We start from the raw sequence: 25,642 nt of genomic DNA on the forward strand, positions 1-25,642 counted from the left end.
TTACTCATAAGTGTATACAATTATGATTTATCAGTTAATACTAATAAAAACAAACAGGCCTGGAGTGGTGGCTCGTGCCTGTAATCCCAGCACTTTGGGAGGCCGAGGTGGGTGGATCATGAGGTCAGGAGATTGAGACCATCCTGGCTAGCACGGTGAAACCCTGTTGAGAGGTGACAACGTGCTGCGCTAGCAGCCCTCGCTCGCTGTAGGCACCTCCTCAGGCCAAGGCGTCCACTCTGGCCACACTTGAGGATCCCTTCAGGCCACTGCTGCACTGTGGGAGCCCCTCTCTGGGCTGGCCGAGGCCAGAGGCAGCTCCCTCTGCTTGTGGGGAGGTGTGGAGGGAGAGGCGTCGGTGGGAACTGGGGCTGCGCAGCACTCGCAGGCCAGCTGGAGTTCCGGGTGGGCACAGGCTCCACGGGCCCCGCACTTAGAGCGGCAGGCCGGCACAGCTGGCCCCCGGCAGCAAGAGGCTTAGCACCTGGGCCAGCAGGGGTGGAGGGGGTGCTGGGTTCCCCTGCAGTGCTGGCCCACCAGCACTGTGCTCGAATTCTCACTGGGCCTCTGCTGCCTCCCCTCGGGGCAGGGCTCAAGACCTGCAGCCCACCATGCCTGAGCTCCCCTGTGGTGGGCTCCTGCATGGCCAGAGCCTCCCCAATGGGCACCACCACCTGCTCTGTGGCACCCGGTCCCATCAACTGCCCAAGGGCTGAGGAGTGCAGGCACACCGCGCGGGACTGGCAGGCAGCAGGGTATCCACTAGGCGAAGCCAGCTGGGCTCCTGAGTCGGATGGGGACTTGGAGAACTTTTATGTCTAGCTGGGGGATTGTATATGCACCAATCAGCACTCTGTGTTTAGCTCAAGGTTTGTAAACGCACCAATCAGTGCTGTGTATCTAGCTAATCTAGTGGGGACTTGGATAACTTTTGTGTTTAGCTGAAGGATTGTGAATGCACCAATCGGCACTCTGTGTTTAGCTCAAGGTTTGTAAACGCACCAATCAGTGCTCTGTGTCTAGCTAATCTAGTGGGGACTGGGAGAACTTTTATGTCTAGCCGGAGGATTGTATATGCACCAATCAGCACTCTGTCTAGCTCTGGTTTTGTAGATGCACCAATCAGCACTGTGTATCTAGGAAATCTGGTGGGGACTGGGAGAATTTTATGTCTAGCTAGAGGATTGTAAATTGACCAATCAGCACTCTGTGTCTAGCTCAGGGATTGTAAATGCGCCAGTCGGCACCCTGTCAAAACGGACCAATCAGCTCTCTGTAAAATGGACCAGTCAGCAGGATGTGGGTGGGGTCAGATTAGGGAATAAAAGCAGGCTGCCTGAGCCAGAAGCGGCAACCAGTTCCAGTCCCCTTCCACACTGTGGAAGCTTTGTTCTTTTGTTCTTTGCGATAAATCTTGCTGCTGCTCACTCTTTGGGTCTGCACTGCCATTAAGAGCTATGCCCTTAAGAGCTGTAACAGTCACTGTGAAGGTCTGCAGTTTCACTCTTGAGGCCAGCGAGATCACGACCCTACCGGGAGGAATGAACACCTCCGGACACATCATCTTTTAAGAACTATAACACTCACCGTGAGGGTCTGCAGCTTCATTCTTGAAGTCAGCGAGACCAAGAACCCACCGTTTCCAGACACACTGTCTCTACTAAAAATATAAAAGCAAAATTAGCCAGGTGCGGTGGCGGGTGCCTGTAGTCCCAGCTACTCGAGAGGCTGAGGTGGAAGAATGGCGGGAACCCGGGGGGCAGAACTTGCTGTGAGCCGAGATCGTGCCGCTGCACTCCAGCTTGGGTGACAGAGCGAGACTCCATCTCAAAAAAAAAAACAAAACCAAACATAAAGGAGTCCTCATTTGATGATAATGGTGACAGCTTATATATTTAGAGCACATATGATATACTAGGCACTTTTGTAATCCTTATAAACACATTTTCTTATGACGTAACTTAAGGTAGGTTCCAACATCTCATAACATCTCTTCATCTTGCTGATTAAAAAACCTTAAGTTCAGAGTGGTTACATAAGCTTCCCAATATCTCAGTGTAAATCTGTAGCAGAGTTGGGATTCCCATTCAGTTCTGTCTTGACTCCAGGCTCAGAATTCATAATCACTTCCATATTGCTACAGTTGAATAAGAACTGAGTATTTTGGGCTGGGCATGGTGGCTCATGCCTGTAATCCCAGCACTTTGGGAGGCCGAGGCAGGCGGATCACCTGAGGTCAGGAGTTCAATACCAGCCTGGCCAACACTGTGAAACCCCATCTCTACTAAAAGTAGAAAAATTAGCCAAGTGTGGTGGCAGGTGCCTGTAATCCCAGCTACTCAGGAGGCTGAGGCAGGAGAATCGCTTGAACCCGTGAGGCCGAGGTTACAGTGAGCCGAGATCGTGCCACTGCACTCCAGCCTGGGCGGCAAGAGTGAGACTCCATCAGAAAAGAAAAGAAAAGAAAAACCTGAATATTTTGAACCTTAAGTGAAAGGAGTTACATAAGTAGGCTTCAAGAAATGCACCCGCCAGAGTGGTATCAGAGCAACTAGTTGCAGTGAAGTACTAATAGGGACTTTGTGTATGAGAGTCTGATATTAGCAGCAGACAGTTGTGCTGTAGTGCTTTCAGCTGGTATGGCAGAAGAAAAAATCACACTTGGCTGTAAGTAAGCTGTTGATTGCTTACATGGGTTTCTGTGGCATGCCAGCTCTCCCTGCCACCTACTCTTCCTTATCAAAGAGCCAGGAGTTCTAAGTGAGGTGAGAATCCCACTTGACAAGCAGGCATAAACCATTTGAGGAAAATACAAATTAAAAGGCTCCAAGACAGAAATAGGAGCATTAGCAGCAGGAAGTGTCTTGGGGATACGTTGTGTCAGATTACATCCAGGAGTTGGCAGAATAAGTGAGTCACAGCCTCCCAGTGGATAAGCCCTGCTGTGTCAGTAGCTGGGCAGCCTCAGAAGCTGTATTAGCTATTTAAAGTTGCCAGAACTGCTGTGAATGCCCCCAAGCTAGCATCTGTTTAGTAACATCCTTGAATTATGTGCAGTATGCCTATTTCTCAAGTAGCTTCAGCGTTGCTCCTAACTTCTGACCTGTGTCAAAGCATAGTGATAGAATTTTGTTCGTGTTTAAGGACAGGAATACAGAAAAGTAAAGAACTAGAGATATTTTGCTCAAGATCACCTAGCGAGTCAATCAATGAGCTAAAATTACAATGTTGACGTCAAGGAACTTTTGGTCTGTATAAAACTATGAAGCATAAATATGCTGTCATTGCACACATTTGATCAATGTCTTGGCCAAGAAATCTCAGTTGTCAGAAACAGAAACCCTCATAATTTAGTCCAAACAAGAATTTAGTTTACTGGAAGGATACAAGGAATCTCATAGAACTTAACAGCTTTGTTCAGGTCAGGAGCAAAGGTTACCTTCCTGTATTTCTGGGACCTATTTCAGGGACCCTGTGAGCACTTAGCATTCTCTCTTCTTCCCCAACCCCCTCCTGCGCCCTCCTCCAACCCCTGAAGTTATTTTCTTTTATCTTTGCAGTTTCTTCTTTCTACCTTAGTATGTATTCAGTTGGCCATCCCAGCTCTGGACTAACATGACCCACTGGATTGGGTCTCTGTATCCTAACCAGAAATACCACAGTGAGAAAAATCTTCTGCTCCGAACAGTTTTTAGTACAAGGAAAAACCAGGACCTCCTAAGATAAAGAGTTGCATTCTTGGCAGAGAACCCAAAGATTTTTAAAATACATTCAGAAAATTGCCATCAATGCTCAATTGTGATCTAATTCAAATTGTAGCAGGGGCAGGATTTGTCAAAACCTGGTTAGTATATAACAGTTAACACCAGGAAGCCACTTCCTTCCTGCCTTCTAGACCTCCCCTCAGTTGTTGCCTGGGTGCTTTTTACCCTGATTGGCTCAGTGTTTCCTGACTGCTAATCCTGTATCAAAGAAAATCCAATACAGGTATCAGTGTTTCCATTTGCTGTTGCTTATGTCATTTCTAGCTATTGGTGGGGAGAACAGTTGTTACTGGAAAGGAGTCCCAATCAAGACCCTAAGAGAGAGTTCTTGGATCTCACATAAGAATGAATTTGAGAAGAGTCCATAAAGTGAAAGCAATTTTATTAAGAAAGTAAAGGAATAAAAGAATGGCTACTCCATAGGCAGAGCAGTGGCATGTGTAGCTGGTTTCCCATTTTTATGGTTATTTCTGGATTATATTTTAAACAAGGGGTGGATTATTCATGAGTTTTCCAGTAAAGGGTTGGGCAATTCCTGAAACTGAGGGTTCCTCCCCTTTTTAGACCATATAGGGTAACTTCCTGATGTTGCCATGGCATCCGTAAACTGTCATGGCGCTGGTGGGAGTGTCTTTTAGTATGTTAATGGATTGTAATTAGCGTATAATGAGCAGTGAGGACAACCAGAGGTCACTCTCTTCACTATCTTGGTTTTGGTGGATTTCAGCCATCTTCTTTACTTCAACCTGTTTTATCAGCAAAGTCTTTATGACCTGTATCTTATGCCAACCTCCTATCTCATCCTGTGACTAAGAATGCCCAGCCTCCTGGGAATGCAGCCCAGTAGATCTTAGCCTTATTTTACCCAGCCCCTATTCAAGATGGAGTTGCTCTTGTTCAAACACCTCTGACGCAGTTGCTGTTTTTTTTCAGCTCTGGTCAGGAACTTCTTACAGGCAAAGTGCTTTACAGCTTAAAAAGGGAGGGATAAGGGAATAGATGCTGTGTTTGGCTTTGGCCTTTTTTGGAATATCTGGCTTCTTAACTAAGAATAAATTTTTATGAAAGACACTTAGATGCTGTTAAAGACTAGCACATTTTTACTAGAAATTCCAGGATTGTCAACCCAATAAGATTTATGCAGATTAGATGGTATGGTGTTGTTTATTATTACAACTTGATAACTATACCAGTACTTCTTAAACTTAAAGTGCTTACAGACCACTTAGGAATCTTGTTACAAATACAGATTCTGCCCTAGGAAGCCTGTATGGTGCCTGAGATTTTGCATTTCTAACCAAGATCCTGATGCTGGTGACCCACAGACCGTACTTAAGTAGCAATGACGTTAAGATACTGTTTTCATATCCAGAATCACTGTACTTTTCAGAATAGAAATTAATAGTCTACCTTCTTATTTCAGACCGGAACAAATTTCAGTTTAGGTGGGTTACTTGCTTAAGGACAATATAGTTTGTAACGGTGTTGGAATGAAAAGCTAGATTCTGTTGATTCTGTTATACCAACTTAAGGGACTAATATTTATTATGTTGATTCCATACTGTTTTGTTCACTTTACTGAAAATTACTGCATACGTAGCCTTAATTCACTATCAGTGTCTAGTTTTCAGCTCTAGTAGGTATTGTAAACATAAACATACACAGAAACAGATTTATCTGTTTTCCAGCCAAGCTTTTGCAAAGCAAAGTCCAGGCTGCAGAGAGATTGTTGATTGATACTAAAATTTTGACAGCTGAGAGTTTATTTTCAGCAACAAGATGAGTAACTTGGGCTAAAGGAGACTGATGAGAATAAAACTTAGATTTATTAAGGACCGTTCCAGTGAGCAGTCTGTGTCCTTTCTCAATGCAAAAATAAAGTGTCCAATTCTAATTATGTGATCCTGCAACACGTAATTTAGCTTTGATTAACTGCTATAAATTGCTATCATCTTCTTAATCATGTATGTATTTGGTATCATGCTTTAATGCCTGTAAATTTAAATACTGGGGTACTCAATGAATTTCCAAAATAATACTCTACAGAATACATCATATTTCACTTAGAAGTTTTTAAAATAACTCCAGCTACGTCTTTTATGTAATATATGAATTCTACACTTATCGTTTGGTTTTATAAACTGTATGCAGCATCATCCGTGGATTGGGAACATCTGTGTACCCCATGTGACATTTTACTTAGTGTGGATGAGGGAAAGTCAACTGCAGCAAAATCATTTCTTTTGATTTCTAACAATTTCTTCTAGCCTTATCTGTAGGATACTTGACAAAAAAAGGATACAATGTTTCTATCTATTTAAGATATATATCACAGTCCTCTTAACAGATTGAGGAATGTTTTGGTAGTTTCTGTGACCTTGAGTAAGCTTTCCATTTTGAGCCTCAATTTTTTGCAACTGCAACATGCAGACAGTAACACCTACCTTGCAGGATAATATGGATGAAATGACAGCATATTCAAAAGCACTAAACCAGTGCTTGGCATAGGAAGCACTCAGCAAATATTCTTTTCTTATTTCCTGAAGCATTTAATATATTTAGGATTAATCTATAGCAAAATGATAATTCTCTTTACTTACCTCTGGCACCTAGAATGCTCTTGGGTGACTGGAATAAGTTTTAATTGTAATCAAAGCTGAACAATTAATAGTGTAAACTTGCTGAGGGAAAAATAAGGAGGACATGCTTTCCAGAACCAATTAAAAATGATTTTAGGTGATCTACTATGTCATATTCCCCACACCATTGCTTTTCCTATTAGCATGTATAAGTGAGAATTAATGGTAAAAAATGGCAACACGAATCAGTACGAAAGTGCATAGTCATTTTTCATCATGCACCTAAAACGGTATTATTAATGTCAATTTATTGGTTATAAATAATGAACTGCTATACTGGAGTTTTGTAGAAATTATTTTGTATTCCCAATATAGTTACTTGATCAAGGAGACTAAGTTCTTTTTATAAAATACCAGAGGATGTCATGAATGAAGAAACATGGCTAGTCCGGTGCAGGGTGTGTATGTAGGAGCATGAGGTTTTCTCTCTCACGATTACTTGAGCCTCTGCAGAGTGTACTGGCCTCCAGTTGTGGTTAGGTGCTACTGGTAGATTTATGAATATGTCATAGTTATATCAAATATTTTAATCATTCTGAACCTTTTCACCTCATCCAAGTAAAACAATTACCTTCTCCAAATGAAGTATTGTAAATATTTATTTGCAGATTTTAATCAACCTATGACAGCCCTCTCATATAATAAAATGGTAACTTTGTAGATTCGATGCCCCAAAGATACATCTGCACCATTTAATTAGCCGGATATGAGTTTACAGATACAGTCAACTTAGTTTTTACAGATGGGCTTATTTTCTGATTGGAGAGAATGCGTACAGCTATGTAATTATTATAAAGTATAATGCACAACATACATTATATGTAGAGTGTATAATACTCCAATGTTCATTTAGGAGTTCCTGTCTGGAATTGGTGTTGTATCTGTTATAAACAATTGTAGTTTCTGATAGAAGTTATATAAACATGGAGGGATTTTTATTGGTATGATTTAAAACAAATCATTTTCTACCTTAAGACTGAGTCAAATCCAAACTAGCATGTGCTTAACTGAAGTCATACATATATGATTTTGTTTTGTTTTGTTTTTGAGACGGAATCTCGCTCTGTGGCCCAGGCTGGAGTGCAGTGGCATGATCTCGGCTCACCGCAAGCTCTGCCTCCCGAGTTCACGCCATTCTCCTGCCTCAGCCTCCAGAGTAGCTGGGACTACAGGCGCCCGCCACCACGCCCTGCTAATTTTTTGTATTTTTAGTACAGACAGGGTTTCATCGTGTTAGCCAGGATGGTCTCTGTTTCCTGACCTCGTGATCCACCCGCCAGGGCCTCCCAAAGTGCTGGGATTACGGTCATGAGCCACTGCCCCTGGCCATATATACGATTGTTTATTCACTAATTCCTTCACTTGCTAAACAGATATTTTGGAGTTTCTACCAAATTGTAACTATTGTGCAGTATACTGTTAAGCACAGCCTTCTTTCAAAGGAAGTAATAGTCAAAGCAGAGTGAAAACCAGATAAAGAGATTATTCATCTTAATCTACAGACTTAGAAGGAAAAAACTACCACACATTATATGCCAGATCTTCTCATAAGCACTTTTACATATTTTATGTCATATGAACGGATTATGACTATTGTGATTAGACCTGTGTTATTTGAAGCATGAAGTAAATGGAAAACGTCACAGGAGAGGTGACATTGGAACAGGATGGTAAAGAGTAAGTAGGAGATTACAAGAGAAATCTATTCTGTTTGAGAACTTCTAAACAGAAGGTCAATTTGAGCATAAATTAATGATTAATTTTTATTCCCTTATTTTTAGCAGTAAAGAAATATTTTACCGTTCAGTTTAAAAATGTTTCTGGAATCCTTAGGATTTTCCTTTTGCTCCCCCCACCCCTTAAACAATTCTATTTCATCTTTCAGTGAACTGGAAATACTGAAAAAATATAATTTTGTCCATATTTTGGTCTTCTATAATATGTTTACCCAATGAAATATGAACACAATATTGCATAATACTGAAAACTGGCTGTATTAGTCCATTTTCATGCTGCTATAAAGAACTTCCCAAGACTGGGTAATTTATAAAGGAAAGAAGCTTAATTAACTCACAGTTCAGCATGGCTAGGGTGGCCTCAGGAAACTTAACAATCATGCAGGTAGGCTAAGGGGAAGCAAGGAACCTTCTTCACAGGGAAGCAGGAAGGCGAATTCCCAAGCAAAGGGGGAAGAGCCCCTTATAAAACCATTAGATTTCGTGAGAGCTCTCTGACTATCTGGAGAACAGCATGGGGAAAACCACCCCCATGATTGAGCTAACTTCACCCGGTCTCTCCCTTGACACATGGGGATTATGGGGATTACAATTCAAGATGAGATTTAGGTGGGGACACAAATCCTTACCATATCGCTGGGATTTAAAAAATTTCTAAATGTTCAATATTTACCTGTCTGAAAGAGTGGTGTGGGGTTCAGGATTTCCTCTAGTGTAATGAGTCAGAATACTGATTGTTATAAATGTTCACTGTGGCTCTGTTGTGGGTATTGCACAATGTATTGTTGCTTTTCTTAAGCAGTTCATAAAGTAAGTAAGGAAGTGACTTGTATCATGGTCATGATATAAATTGTATTAGACAATACATGATGAAATGCTAAATCCTTGAAGGAGGAGAGATTCTTCTTTAATCTTACTAGCATTTTCTTTGTATCTCCTTCCTAGAACACAACTTTATGTATGTACCTGTATTAACCTCACTCACCTTGGTTTGCAACTCACTGAGAACAAGGAATTTGGATTAATACAGTTGTTCTAACTCAGTGCTTTTCAACCAGGGGCAATTTTGTCCCTCAGGAGATACTTGGTAGTGTCTGGAGACATTTTTAGTTGTCAACACTGAAAGATAGGTGCTATTTTGTAACCAGTGGGTAGCTGCCAGGTATGCTGCTAAGCATCCTACAATGCAGAAGATGGTCTTTATAAGAAAGAATCATCTGGCCAAAGACGTCAAATGTCAAGGTTGAGAAACCCTGCTCTGCACTATACCCTGGGGTCATTCTGTGACTTTGGCATTGTTAGCTCATACATTCAGCCCCCACTAAAAAGGAGAAATTGATTACCTAATGTGTTTATCCAACTGTATTGGAATAAGAGCTGAGTAATTAGGCTGGAAATTACATGTGTCGCTGCTATAAAAAAAGTTTACTTTTATAAAATAAAAATATTTTCTACCTGAAAAAGCTGGAGAAATAACTTCTCTTGTACTGTTGTGTGGCTGTAGCATTAGTGACTTCATTCATTTTGTAGACATTGAGCAGTGAGCTTCTTGATAGGCCCTGCGAATCTGTGAGGGAGCAGGATAGACACATTGTTCTCATTAGCTCTGTAATTCCACAGGATCTGAGACAGATGTGAAACAAATAATTACTTAAATACATATTAAAATTTTAATATAGATAAGTGATTTATGGTCAGCAGACACACAGGGACTATAGAAAGACCTGAGTTGGAGGGGTCTAGTAAAAATTCCATTTAAGTAGAAAAAAGGAGGTGTAAGAGTTGACCAGGTTGCTTAAGCATTCCAGGGAGTGGGACCAGCATAGGCATGAGCTTGGTGCATTCAAAAAACTGTAAGGAACCAAGTATGACTAAGTGCAGCAGTTAAGGAGAGTGGCTTGAGAATTAGGCAGGGCCCAGATCTATCAGGGGTCCCTATATTCCATGTAAAGGATTTCTAACTTTATTCTAAAAACAAGAGAAGGAGGTTATCCCAGCTCTGGCAAGATGGTGGTGGCCATGGTGCTGGCAGCTGGGTTGTGCCCTCTGCAGAGCCATGGCGGCCACAGGGCTGTGCAGCACACACATCTGAGGAGCTGTAGATGTGACTAGTGGGAATGAAATGACCAAGGCCCAGCGAGCAATTCCTGGGGGTGTAGCCCCAACCATCTTCTGTGAGATCCTGGACCATCGCCTCCCAGGCTACATTCTATATGAGGACTAGCAGTGTCTTGTGTTCCCTGATGTGGCTCCATAGGCTCCTGTGCACTTTTGGATCATTCCTAAGAAGCCCATTCCTCGGATTAACCAGGCTGAAGAAGAAGACAGCAGCTTCTTGGACACCTACTCCTTGTGTCTAAGAAGAGATAGCAAGGGCTGAGGGCCTAGGAGATGGATACCGACTTGTGATCAATGATGAGAAGCTGGGTGAACAATCCGTAAATTACCTGCACATTCACTTACTTGGGAGCTGACAGCTCCAGTGGCCTCCAGCTTTAACTTTTGAACTGACCAAGGACCCTAGACCTGGGTGCTTGGATGGGGAAGAGAAAAAGGGAAGCTGTGATGTTAATGAAACTGCTCTCTCCCAAAAACCAATCAATCAGTCAATACATACATAAATAATGAAAACAGGGGAAGACTTTTAAGGAGAACAACTATGGTAAGAGTCTCACATGAAGCCTAAATAAAGCAATTGAAGAACATTACAGACTGTTTTTTTCCTTTTTCTTTATATTTTCTTATTTTTCATGTATCTGCTGAGACAATATTGCAGGTTTCTACAGGAGGATCTTATGATCCATTAATTGGATGGAATTATTGTAGGTATCTATATCTGAACCAGTCAAAGCCTGGCGGATTCTCTTATGTGGTAGAATGTCAAAGTATCTTCATTCTGCACCTCTCCATTAGTAAGCCAAGTTTTTAGTCACCTTGTGGTAAAATATTTTTCGGTGTTACTAAAGAAAATAAACTAGTATTTTTCAAATGTCTCATATGTAATGGGAGGGAAGTAACATTCATTGGTTGTTTACCAAGTGCCAGGACTAGGCTAAGCCTGTCACCTCTCTTCTTTTTCTAAAGCAGGTGTTTTGTTTTTCATAAAGATTAGAAAACCAGGTCTCAGAAGTTCTAAAATGACCTACTAGGTTAAGACTACAATTAGTAATTGGTAAACATGCTGTTAGAACTAATCTTTCTGACTCCCAAGCCTGCAGCTTTTCTCTCTGCAACATGGAGGAGCTAGGTCATTTATATGTCTCATTTTTAAGCTATATAACAACCATGTGAGGGTAGACATTATTATTCACCTATTTTATATGTGTAGAATCTCTATCTAGGGTGTCTCAGTTAGTAATTCCTGGGAGCTGAAGTTTAGATCCAGATCTACCTGACTCTGGATACTCTTCTCTTTTCACTGCACTCTGATACTGTCTACAAAAATTACCAAAGTCTAACGTCTTTCCTCCTTTTATAGACTTCCACGAAGTTAGAGAATAACTGGTCAGCATTCTCTTCAAAGTGGCTTTCTGTATAATTTAAAGTCTTCTTCAAGGTGGTATTGATAGCAAGCTTCATAAAGCATGGACTGTAGTAATTCTGCCAAAGACTGAAACAATAAATAGTAAGGTAACATATAATCTATAGCCTTAATGTAGGTGATTTCCTAAAAATAGAAAATAAATAATGCCTATTACATATTTCCAGTTATATGATCTCTTCTTAATAATCATTGAAGAATAGAATATTTATAACAGACTAGGCAACTTTATGTTTCAGCCATCTAAGAGCTAGAGCTTTGCCTGGATATAGTGCTATAATATTTCAATATGACTCCTTAACCTTGTCTAGTTGGGGGCTTGGTTTGGGGTGGGCAACATGGTATATTTCAATTAAATTAACTTTGGAAATCATACAGTGCTAGATTTGAACTCTAGTGCTGAAACCAGCTGGCAGTACAACTTTAACCCTCTGATTCACTGAGACATTTTTTATTAAATGGAAATAATATTTATCTCAGAGTTGTCTAGATATTTATAAGGTGCCTAGCACAGTATTAGATAGAAATTCATTAAATTGGAAAGTTCCAACATAGTCATCATCATAGTTGCTGCACTTGCTGTTTTTATTCTATTTTGTTGTTAATCTTTCTATTTCCAAGGACCCCTGAGGGTTGGCCCAGCAGGGAGAAAGGGGTCCTACTGGAATGTTTGGAAGTGTTGACAACAGAATTTCCTTTAACAAACCTCTCAAATGTTAGCTGAGGTTAGATCATTTCAAAAGAACCTTCTGGCATTTGTTGACAATAGAGCCATTCTAGATCTCTTTTAATCTAGTTGAGTCCCTGGAGGTCAGTTAAATAGTTATAATGCAGGCCTTGCATATGAAGCAAATAAAGTCAATGGATACTCTATTGCACTGTTTGGGAAATTACAAGTAAAAGGAAAAAGATTATGTCAAATGTGGCCCAACGAATCTAGTTTCCTGGTAATTGAAAGCACCTATTAGTGATTCCAACAAAGTTAAGGGAAAAAATTCTATTGTTACTTTCTTTAAAAGAGACACCTCTCTTTGGTGAATCTAGGCCATTGCCATGACAATATCAAGTCTTGTCATTTCTTTATTTTACTTTTTGTTCTCCGCGAAATATACTGTTTTCATAGTCCACGAGATAATATTAATAATAGTGCAATTTGACTTTGTATTGGAGATATTTTTCAAGGCATTTATTTATCCATTGGGGATAAGGAAGTTACAATACAATATTTTATATTTCGTCTGTATTTCATCTGGTAACTTAAGCACGTTTCTAAATTTTCAATTTTGAAAACTCCTACAGTTGTTATTTGGTTTAATATTTTTTTTTATGATGACAGAAAAGACTGTAGTGGGATTTGAAGCCTTTGTAACAAGTACAGGTAATAATGTATCCAGGATCTCTTTTCTCCTCAATGCCAAATTACCTTACTTGGTTCAGCCTGACAGTTTCTTTCATCTGCACTCCCCGAGTAGTTCCTACGTTTAACCTGCCTGAAACACAGCTCCTCTTGGTCCCTCATATGGGCAAAAGTCAGCCCCATTCTCTGGAGTAGTGAGTTCAGTCTTGACATTCAGCATGCTTCATGATTTGTCCTCAACTTGACTTTCTAATTTCTGAATGAACATGTTTCCCATTAACTTCCAGGCCCAGTCAAATTAATCTTAATGATGTTGAATTACATTGAACACAAATTTATCTTTTCAAACTCTGTTCTACCCAGTTAATAATAAGGGAACAAGGAATTGGGGAAATGCAAAGAGAGAAAAAGTGGGAGAAAGAGACAATAGAATGTACATGTGTTTCTTTCTTACGTTCCACTGGTGATCCTTCTTGCCAAAGTGAGGCTGAGATGAGACGTGAGATTCCCTTCTCCAAGTTCCCATCTGCCTCTTTTGTGTGACTATCTTATAATTCTCAGTGTGATTCTAGAGTTTAAATTTAAAAAAAATTATACCATGTAGTCCCTAAATACAAGTCAAAAGTCATCCACATATAGTGCTGAATTTAAAAACAGTGACCTATTTCAATGCTAGGAAAAAATAAAACAAAACATAAACACAAAACACAGAAATCTCTCTATGTTGGGCTTGATGAAAAGAGGGTAAAATGTTTTATTTTTGGCGTTGGTTCTGCCTCAAATACAGTTTTCCTAGTCTACAAAATTATATTAACAATGGAGCAATTTAACTTTGCATTGGAGACATTTTTCAAAGCATTTATTTATCCTTTGGGGGTAAGGAAGTTAAAATACAATATTTTATCCATACCCAACATGGCAACTCCGTAATGAATTTGGGTAATTTTGATTACATGATATTTTCAACTTGTTCTTTGAACATTAGCTCTCAGTTATACTGCTTTCTCTACTGGCAGCCTATCAATGTTTGGAAAGCCTCTTCATTTCTTGGTTATTTCAATTTCCAAAAAGTGAATTTACACAGGTAGAAAAAAGTACATTTTCTCATGTTTTAATTAACTGAGAATCCAGGAAACTAAATTCATCAAATAATGTTGTCAGTTTCATACAAGTAAAGTCTTTTTATAAGTCATCCGGAAAATTTTAAACGTCAGGACCTAAATTCTGGGATTCTGACTTAAAGCTTATGCCCATTTTCATTCATGATAATACTTTTCTAATTACAGTTTTCCTCTTTGTTAAAAAATAAGGCTGAGCGCAGTGGCTCACATCTGTAATCCCAGCACTTTGGGACGCCCAGTCGGGCAGTTCATGAGGTAAGGAGATCGAGACCATCTTGGCTAACACGGTGAAACCCCGTATCCACTAAAAATACAAAAAATTAGCCAGGCGTGGTGGCGGGCGCCTGTAGTCCCAGCTACTCGGGAGGCTGAGGCAGGAGAATCACTTGAACCCGGGAGGCGGAGCTTGCAGTGAGCTGAGATTGCACCACTGCACTCCAGCCTGGGTGACAGAGCGAGACTCTGTCTGAAAAAAAAAAAATAATAATAATAAATAAATAAATAAAAAGAAGTGAAACAAAATCTACCGAACCTTGGATTCAAAGTCCATTTCTTTCAGAGATTTTATTGTAAGCATTATCTTACTATGTTCACATAACTTTAAGAGCTAAAGAATACCATGTTTAATATGTTGCACTCAAACAATTTTAACTAAAAGTATTCACGCTTAGTTACAGTTTGTAGAAACCCAAAATATTAAGGATATATGTACTTTGTGGGATGATCCTCTGATTTAATATATGTGGTCTCTTGAATCTCCCTATATTGAACCTTCATTTTTTAATATTTATTGTACAGTTCTCTCTCTGTGGTGTGTGTATGTTTGTGTATGAGTACAGAAATCGTATATGAGAAAAAGTAGTTTCTAGCATAAAAACAAAATGAAAAAACTACACAAAATTACAGAAAACACACTAATCTACAGAAGAAAAAAAATGCTGGACCTCTAAAAGCAAACTGTTTATTATTCTTGGGAAAAGCTTATCAAATGAGACTTGCAATATATATAAGTTGCTTTTCCAGATTTTATTTTAAAAATACAAAGGCAAATTACTAGTGCTATATTTGTAAGATTAAACTGCCCACTCCCCAATCAGATTTTTGGATTATTTACATGAAATGACAAACACAAACCAGCCTTGAAAATACGAAAATCTTAATTATAGTTACAGTGTACAGTGGATAAGTGAAGTTAGAGTATCTTTCTACTGATGGAAAAATGTCACTTGGCTTTGAGCTGAGTCTTTTTTTTTTTTTTTTTTTTTTGAGACAGTTTTGCTGTTGTTGCCCAGGCTAGAGTGCAAGGGCACAATCTCGGCTCACTGCAACCTCCTCCTCCCAGATTCAAGTGATTCTTCTGCCTCAGCCTCCCGAGTAGCTGGGATTGCAGACACATACCACCACACCTGGCTAATTTTTGTAATTTTAGTAGAGACAGGGCTAGCACCATGTTGGCCAGGCTGGTCTCGAACTCCTGACCTCAGGCGATCCACCTGCCTCGGCCTCCCAAAGTGCTGGCATTGCAGGTGTGAGCCATTGCACTCGACATCTTTTTAACACAGGGAGAGAATCCATTGAAACTTTTTTTCTCTGTAACTCCTAAAAACGTTCAGACTATTTCAGCCTTTAACCATTTGGCCCTACTGAGTGTCATTAGATTGGCCTCAGGATCCATAAGTATTTTCTATTGAGCTTACCTCTAGATTTATTTAAGCATGAACCTTCTCAATGGTTCACTATAGCTTTACAATTCAGCACTTTATCCAAATACAGCTAGAACACTTCTTTTTTTTTTTAACCTCCCATTTCAAGGCTTCTCTTTGATCTGTGTTTTAGTTTGAGTTTATATGTGGAAGTGTCTAGCCATTTACGTAGGTCAATTGGACTCAGAACCCGTCTTTTACTTGAACCTGCCTTTCTCTGCCTATCCTATCTGCAAGTTCTCCTGCTATTTATTTTGACACCCCACAAATTTATCAGGGTTAATAGATTACTAATTCCAAAGCATTTCTAAATTAGATTGAGTCTGTTCTCTCAGATCTATGAATACCCATTAGGGATGGTATTTGAGATAAAAATATGAATAAACTGCACCCTTCACATTTTCTTAAATAATAAAAAAATAACTGAACAGAAGTGCAAGACTATAAACTCTCTGACTGCGTTAGGAGATTACTATTGCAGTGTTCAAGTGTATGGTTCTGACTACAAAGCAAGAAAATAAGTTTTCTTTGGTTAACTTATAGGCACATCTCAAGCATTATAAAGAAGTGAAGAGGAAAATAATAATGTGAAATTGGATGGTGAATTAAACTTTTGTTGTGTGTTGAGCTAATCCTAAGGCTAAAGCACAGAAACATGTCAATAAAAATTGTGATCTTTTTTTTTTTTTTGAGATGCAGTCTCACTCTGTTGCCCAGGTTGGAGTGCAGTGGCAACGTCTCTGCTCACTGCAACCTCCACCTCCCGGGTTCAAGCGGTTCTCCTGCCTCAGCTCCTGAGTAGCTGGGATTACAGGCACCTGCCACCATGCCCGGCTATTTTTTTCTACTTTTAGTAGAGACAGAATTTAATCATGTTGGCCAGGGTGGTCTTGAACGCCTGACCTCGTGATCTGCTCGCCTCAGCCTCTCAAAGTGCTGGGATTACAGGCATCAGCCACCATACCCGGCCCCAAAATTGTGATTTTTATTGGTTATAAAACCTAGGCATTGTCCCTGTTTTTGAATTTTGGAAAGCTAACATTTTAAACTCCTGTTCACAAAACAGGTGAGAATAGGAATTTCCCCTCTCATTGTGCTAATGATATTACTATCGTTGGTCTTGTATCAGTTTTTAAAACATCATAGCCATTATTATTTTGCAGCCTGTATTATTTCTTCTAAGTATTAAATGACAGATATTGATATGAAGAGCAAGAGGCTCTCCAAGGAAGCCTCATCTGTACAAAGATTAGCAAGAGGTTGCAGCAATTAGGAAAGTTGCCAGAAATCACAAATGTTCCTAATTTTAGGGAGAATAGGATGCCCCCCATTACACATAATGACTTTATCGTCAGGATTTGAGCCCATGCAGCAGAATGTCAGGTTCTCTTAGAAACCAGATGCTTTCTTCCTCCTGCTTGGAAATTAGAAATATATTTACATCTTCAAGAATGCACGAGGTTCTTCTCTGAAGTAGAGCCCTGCCTTGCATCTAATTGTAGAAATTACAAAACTTGTCAGAAAGTTAAAAAAAAAAAAAAGAAATAGTAACAATTGCATTGATTTAGAACCAGCTTCCTTTCTTTTATCCACCCTGATAGAGTAGTGCTTTAATTATTTCTCCTAAGTAAAATGATACTTCCCTCTTGAGAATGTCTGGGCCTGTTTATACTGTCACCATCCTTTTGATATACAATTGTCCATACTGATACTCTGTTTTTACCATTAATTTTCCAAAGAGCCTCTGAACTCACTGATAGTGCAGGAACACAGCCTTGCCAACAAAGTGCCCAGCCCTGGTAAATTGAGTCCCAACACCACTTTTATTTCCAAAATTTGGGGAAAAAATATTATTTTGCTTTCACATTCTCTCTGTTCTCTTTAATACACACAACTGAATTCACAGCCTGAGGCCAGCAGAGAGCTTAGTTATCTTCATCTAAAGGCCCCATGTCACAAAATTTGTCTCTGATATTTAATATCTTTAAAAGCATTTAATACAAGCCCAGTGTTAGCCATTCTGTAGTATGTTGACTCCATTAAAATGAAAAAAGCTCAGTAATGATATTATGTTGAAGAGAAATGTTTTATAACTGTCATACTTTGGTTTTCCTGAAATCATAAAATGGTCATGAAAATGACTTACAAAAAAACTGGGTTAGAGTGTACCAGAGTACCATAGTCAAGTATAATGACATCCAAAAGAATGAAATGAGCATGGATAGAGGAGGGAGAGGTGACAGAGTAATGAATTACCCCCTACTGATTTTGTTCCTGTTTGATCTGACAACATTGGAATGATAGCTGCTTAATGAGACAATTTGATTCAAACGATTTGCATATTTTTCATCAGAGAAAGTGGTTTGTAGTTTATGGAATGAGTCTCTTATTCTAAATATGGTGCTAATTTCAAGTACAGGTATCTTCTGATACTTTGTGTAAGTGAATGTGTTACTTATTGTTAACCAGTATTGATGAATTATTATTATAGATCCAAAAAATGATAAAATTTTAGAGACTTATCCCAATTTTTCTCAACCAGGAGGTGAATATATACCAGTTTTTGAAATTACATGGTGCATCCCCCCATCTCCCTCTTTTGGTGGAAGGTTAGGCATGCAGTTTTTAAGACCCAATCAATCTATTGATAGTGTTAAGTTTCACTACCCTCCACCTGAAAAGCATGATTTAAAAGCACCAAACTAAGTATAGCAAAGTTGCATTGCTTGACAATTTCATAATTTCAGGTTTATATTGAGTAAGAATTAAAATCAAACGTCTTTATCTTGTTTTGGGCTATAATTTGAGAGGGAAGTGGGAGAATGTGTAGAATGGTTGCTGATCATATATCGCAGATGCTGCATTTATGGGAGAATGGATTGATACCCAGAGGTTCCTTCTAACATAGTTCATCAAGCCAGCCAGAAATTTAAGTTAACCTTGATATCCCCTGAGGTTAGGTTCCCACTGCCCTTGGAGTAAAGACTAGCATTCTTTTTGTGGCTCATACATGCCAGTGAGCCATTCAACTCTTTCTTTTGTAGCGCTTATTCAAGGTACTTACTGCCTTTTTAAAGTTTGCTCATATATCACTTTTCAGTACAATTTACCTTTAACACCCTATTTAAAATTACAAACCCCAAATCCAATGCTCTGGCTCACTTTTGCCCTTCGCTTGCCCTTCACTTTTTCCTTTTTTCCTCTAGCATTTATCCTTGCATCTGTTTCAGCATCTTGGAATATGATCTCAAAGAGCACCTGATTTTGTCCATATTGTTCAAAGATGTAACTCAAATGTTTATAATAGTGCTTTGTACATAGTAGGCTCTCAGTGTAACATTTGTTGAATGAGGGGTTGTTTTTGTATTTCTTTTATTTAATTTTTGTTCTTCCACTAGATTCGTGTTCAGGATTATATCCCCAGTGCCTTTCACTTATTTTTCATGTAACATATATTTTTGAAGGAATGAATGAATGAAGAAAAAAGTTCTGGAATAATTTTAATATTTACCTGTCTGTTAAAATGTTCTCACTAGACCTGTTAGAAACTCAAAGCTAAATTGATGCTGATGTGATTTCTATTCAATAATTTCCTCTGGCAGGCAATGATTGGGAAACATGCTAAATAATCAGTGCATGTAGTTGTACTATTTAAAATACAGCAGTTGGCCAAGTTCTGTAAGTATGCGAATATATTTTCAGTAGATGAGTTAAAACCAGCATCTGATTACTTTGTGCTGTTTGGCTTAGATAGAAACAATTTCATCTCATTTAAATAAACAATCATCATATTTTTCATATAAATGATGACATAAGCTCTGGTAATAAGGGCTTATGTTATTGCTTAGAATAGGAAAGTTGCATAAATGTGATCATTCTCACAATAATCTTTTGTTGCATCCTGGGGAGGGAGTAATGACAAGCACTTGCAGTAGCTTTATTTATTTATTTATTCATTTTTATTGAGGACATATGCTTCAGAGGCTTAAAACTTAAAAGATTGAAGCAGTGTTATAAAGGAGACATAAATGGCTTTTAATGCTTGCTGAAAGCAGATAAACTTAAAGACTTATGAACACTGTGGCTAGAAATATGTGATAGAATGTAGAATCCAAAGGGCAATAAAATACAAATATATTTCTACTTTGTATATTCTTCCTTGTTTAACATAGGATGTGACATATTCAGTGCTACAAGATGATTGTCTATGTCCATATAGGAAGTATACACATTGTTCCAAAACTGTTAATCAGGGACATAGTTGAAATTTGACACCAGGTTCCAATCCCTAATGTACTCTGAAAATGTGAATTTATAAAGGAAAGCAGTTTTTCCAAGTAAATTCATTGTCTTTTGGGGCTGGCTAGCTGGCTTTTAGAGCCTGACAGGAATGTTTTTATTTCTTCAGCTCTAGAAAAGGAAAAGAGGAAGGAGGCTGTAGAAAAACCAATTGAGTGAGAGTCAGAAGATGTGGGATCTAGTGTTAGGTAGGCTGTAATAAATTGTTTGACTTAGGCCAGGTGTGGTGGCTCACACCTATAATTTCAGCACTTTGGGAGGCTGAGGTGGGCGGATCACTGGAGGCCAGTTTGAGACCAAGCTGGCCAACGTGGTGAAATCCCATCTCTACTAAAAATACAAAAATTAGCCAGGCATGGTGTCGTGCACCTGTAGTCCCAGTTACTTGCGAGGCTGAGGCACAAGAATCACTTTAACCTGGAGGCTGAGGTTGCAATGAGCCGAGATCTGGCCGCTGCACTCCATCCTGGGCAACACAGTTAGACTCTGTCTCGAAAATCATAATAAAATAAAAGAAATAGATTGACCTGAAAAGGGCTTTGTTTCTAATCCCCCTGGGGTTCCCAAAACTTTTTAAGGCAGGGAAGAAAACTGGGGTTAGACCAATTAATCTCAAAGATTCCTCCAGTAATTACAGATTCAGTGATGACTGGTGTTCTTTAGTTAACCTCAGAAAATCTGTGAGGTAGGTCCCACATGGGTTAAGCACAGTTGCACTCCTTGGGCAGGAGGAGGTAGTGGCTGTTTAAAGACCTAGAGATTAATGAAATAATTACTCTGGCTGCACCTCTTTTCTCATCCCTAAAAGGGAGGACTGCTTTTCTGTACTTCCCAGGAATGCTGTGAATCAAGTACGTACAACTGTGTTGTTTTTGAACACTGAAAGCCAAGGTAATAATTAGAAAGTATGGATGTCACATTTATTTTAAAAACACTCTTTAAATGTATACACGAGTTAATGTTTGCTTGATGTTGTGAAGCAAGCTGTAGTTTTTGTCTACTCTTCACCCCACCTAAGAATCTAGTTTTCAGCATTAGGCAAATGCTTCTGGTACAAGCATGTATTAAAATTTAAAATCTGTTAATGGGTTTTAAGTAGTATCTTGATGTTTGGCAGAAGTATCAATAATATCGGCGCCTAAAATAAATATTAAGTTGTGATTTTAAAGCTTTTATAGTCATATTTGGACCGATAGATTCTGTGCAGATACAGTATGTGGAAGCATTTTAAGGAATTTCAGTTCTAGAAAAGCTCTTTAAAGGTCAACCTAATTAAGGCAATGTTTTTGAGCCAGTGTAAAGTAGATACAATTATTGGAAATTCATTGCAACAGCACAGAATGGCATTTCACTTGCAGTTTAAACTTTTTATGGTTAATTTGGAAAGCAAAAATGATCTTTTTTGGGGGGTTCCTGATCTCTGACTGAAATGACATTTTAATCAATAATAATGATTTCTTTGTTAGGATTAGGAGAACTTTTGTTCTCCGGGATACATGGCAGGAATATTTAGCAGCTCTATTTTAGAACCCCTAAAGAAGATCGTTCTTTTGTAATGCAAGTGCTGATCTACCTCAGTAAAGAAAATGGGCTTCTTATGTAGAAGGTGATATTCATGAACATTTATTTACCATTGTCTGTCCATAGATTGTGGAATGAATTGGCTTGTGTGGAAAATACAGAATTACTTATCCCTGGATCCCAGACAGAGTTTTGGATAGTACAGGCTGTCTCTGCAAGGAAGGTCACCCAGCTCCCTTAAAATCATTCTATAGGGAAGTTCACCGCCATGCTTCTTCATGCAGTTTAACTCTAATACCTAAAAAGAAGAGTTGTTCTTTTCCCTTGATGTCACATCCTTTGTGTATATTAAGAGTTTAACTTAAAAATGTTACCCATTTCATTAGATTGCTTGAGAATGATTTGTAACTACCCAGTATACTTCACAGAGTAGGTCCTCAGAAGTCCGTTGCATTTTCTTTTTTTTTTTTATTATTATACTTTAGGTTTTAGGGTACATGTGCACGATGTGCAGGTTTGTTACATATGTATCCATGTGCCATGTTGATTTCCTGCACCCATTAACTCGTCATTTAGCATTAGGTGTATCTCCTAATGCTGTCCCTCCCCCTCCCCCCACCCCACAACAGTCCCCGGAGTGTGATGTTCTCCTTCCTGTGTCCATGAGTTCTCATTGTTCAATTCCCACCTATGAGTGAGAACATGCGGTGTTTGGTTTTTTGTCCTTGCGATAGTTTACTGAGAATGATGTTTTCCAGTTTCATCCATGTCCCTACAAAGGACATGAACTCATCATTTTTTATGGCTGCATAGTATTCCATGGCCATTTTCACATAAACTAAAAATCTCCAGGGTTGTTGTTCATTTGTCTTGCATCTATGTGTGAAGTCGGGACATCATGCATTCCTGATGGACCTCACTAATGTGGCAAGACTTATTTGAAAAAAAGAAAAAAAAGGCCATGCTTCTAATGAGAAATAATTATTGGAACCAATAAAATATTTATATTCCAGTCATTAAGCACATTGACCATGAGGAAATTAAAAAGTCTTGAATTCCAAAACTATCTTAAATACAGAAAATATAAATGAATGTTTAAATTTTCATTTAATGATGAAATTAAAGGAAGATCACATTCTTCACCCTTAGCAATACTAATCAAGTGTCCCTGGTTGAAATAGTGATCAAATAAATGAGAAAAAGATTAATGACTTTCCCAAAATGTTAGACCTATATTTAGATATAATTTACCATTTTGTACCATAATCTGTTACTTATTTTAGCAAAGTCCCAATCCATTGATTATTGTTGCATTGTGTCACACCCTTCAGAAAAATGGAAAGTCTATCTGACAATATACATACAATGTGATGTCTTGGAAAGTCATTGTAAAATCTGCTTCAGTCAAAAAAGGTTTTATGATTGCATATTAACTTTGAAATTAATCAACAAGTCGACAGTAGACAGTCTCTAGTGTCTCTAAATATATGGCATGTCTTTGCCATAAAATAGAAATTGCTACCTACAGATATTATCTGAGGCATTATTTTGCCTTGCAGAGGGTATCTGTTAGAGAAGTGATTTCTAAACAAACTTTGGCTTTGCCAAAGTGTCATGCTGTTTCTATTTTCTTTGGTATGTCGCAAGTCATCCCAACATTTCCCTCTCATTTCTTTTTTTCTTTCTTCTTTTTCTCCCTAAAACTGAAGGAGATGGGTCATTTTGAAGATAGAAAAGATATTATGGTGGCCCTATTTTCTAAGGGCCTTTCAATACTCCATAATATGACAGCCTAAGCTTCTCTAGCAGAAAAGGCCACCTGGGTACATCAGTTAAGTTACAGATCCTACTCTGCTTTCTCTGGCAATGGAGGAGGCAGGTGATTGCTTCAACACAAAGCTCCTGCCAATTTCTGAAAGGCACAGTGGCTGGAGCAAAATGCAACTCATCTTCCCAGGGGCCTGCCCTGTTCTGAGCATCTCCAAACTAAAATGATTCTTCTTTTCTTTTTTCTTTATCAGTCTTCAATCACTATTTTTATGTCATGAAGTGTCACCAGGTTTATGTGCCTGTCTACATTTCATAAAGTTAGAGAACACATGATAAAAATCTAAGAATAGCATCATAAATCATCCATGCCTCTGAATTGCTTGAAAATGTTAAATGCCTTGGTTTTGGTCCAGATGTTCAACTTGCCCCTTTTATACCAGCCTGACATACATCAGTTGAAAGAAGAAAAAAAAAAAGAACAGCTGGTTCTGCAAACCCTCTGCTGTTCTCTTTCAGCTTAATAGTTGGTATATTTTTCTTTCTTCTCTGACTTTGCCATTTATTGAAGCATAGACGAGTGCCCTCCCTTACATGAAATCTATTTCCTACTGCTTGTGAAAGAAAAAAAATATGAGATAAACACTTACTATTCTGTTACAAGGTTACAGTAGAGTGCTAATTGCTGAGTAAAGTCATGTAGTCCCAGGATTATGCTGAGGGACTCCACTGTAAATTTGAAGACACCCATAATCCATGTATCAGGCAGAAAATGATTTGCTGTGCTGCACTTCTCCTTTAACAGTTGCTATTGAACTATTTAATTAAATGGAATAATAATTATTATTCTCTGATCCAAATTAGAGCACTTTCTTGTTTAACGTTCTTAGTAAATGCACAATAAATATTAATGTTAATGGTGATGATGATGGTGTTGATGTATTTTATGGTAAGAACCAAGAATTATGGGAGCACACAAGGTGGATTACTTTTCCCTTTCCGGGAGAAGCAGTCAGGAAAGAATTCACAGAGGCAGTAATATTTGAAGCGGTCTTTGAAGTATCAGTATTTCTATATCACTAGTTGATTCTTGAGATAAAGTTAAGTGTTTTTGATGCGTTAAGCGCAGTTCACAGTTTTCACTGTTCTTAGGTCTTTCTACCTTGAGGATTTCCCAGTTCTCAATTTTCATGTTCTGTTTGTTTCTGTATAATTTTGTGGAGCAGGGCACTTGTATGTTAAAAAAAAAAATGGTTGGGTTAACATATAATATGCTCTACTGTTTCCACTTTTGATATTTGCTTTCTTCTTTCATGTTGGTTGTGTGCTGACCATGCATTAACTCATCATCTGTCAATGCACGGTTCTCATACAGTGTTAGGCACCAGCTGAATTAACACAAAAAGAAAATGACAGAGCTCAGCAGGGCGCGGTGGCTTACGCCTGTAATGCCAGCACTTTGGGAGGCTGAGGCGGGTGGATCATGAAGTCAAAAGTTCGAGACCATCCTGGCCAACATGGTGAAACACCGTCTCTACTAAAAATACAAAAATTAGCCAGGCATAGTGGAGTGCGCCGGTAGTCCCAGCTACTTGGGAAGCTGAGGCAGGAGAATCGCTTGAACCTGGGAGGCGGAGGTTGCAGTGAGCCAAGATTGCACCACTACGCTGCAGCTTGGCGATAGAGCGAGATTCCATCTCAAGAAAAAAAAAAAAAAAAGAGAGAAAATGACAGAGCTCTTTTCATTCCAAGTTTTTAGATACCATATTCAGTTGTTGTTGAACAAGATGGCATTACTAGTGTTGTCAGTAGCTCCTCTCCCTAATAGGAGGGAAGCAAATGGGTTGCATAGAACTCTCTTTAATATGAGTCCTATCTTCAGCAGTGCTTCATTATACAAAGTATTAATAGAATGATTGGCCATACCTGCAAGCCTCAGTCATTTTCTCTAGCTTCCTCACCCACACACAGGTTGTTAAGTCACCAAGAGATGTGTTACCTCTGTGCTGTGCCCTGTGAAAGCTCTCCTCTCTAGAGATGTGATATCTTCACAGGAAAGGTCAGATAGGTTTCATTGTCTTTGCACACTAGCACACTAATTTAAGATTTGAGTTTCTTTTAAAAAAACACCACTGTGTGAGTGAGAGCTCCTCTCAAGCTGAGACAGTAAAACTGAAGATACCCAGAATATTTG

The 25,642-nt window shown here is 38.9% G+C and overlaps 1 protein-coding gene and 1 pseudogene across 3 annotated transcripts in view; both read left to right on the forward strand.

Moving 5' to 3' along the window:
• The window catches only part of CNTN4 (contactin 4), a 991,759-nt gene that overhangs the window by 259,513 nt on the left and 706,604 nt on the right, over nucleotides 1-25,642 (forward strand). The window lies entirely within an intron of this gene.
• Nucleotides 6,417-11,341, forward strand: LOC116466670 (adenosine 5'-monophosphoramidase HINT2-like; annotated as a pseudogene).

This window comes from Hylobates moloch, unplaced genomic scaffold (assembly GCF_009828535.3).
Source record: "Hylobates moloch isolate HMO894 unplaced genomic scaffold, HMol_V3 SCAFFOLD_4, whole genome shotgun sequence".
Taxonomy (NCBI): domain Eukaryota; kingdom Metazoa; phylum Chordata; class Mammalia; order Primates; family Hylobatidae; genus Hylobates; species Hylobates moloch.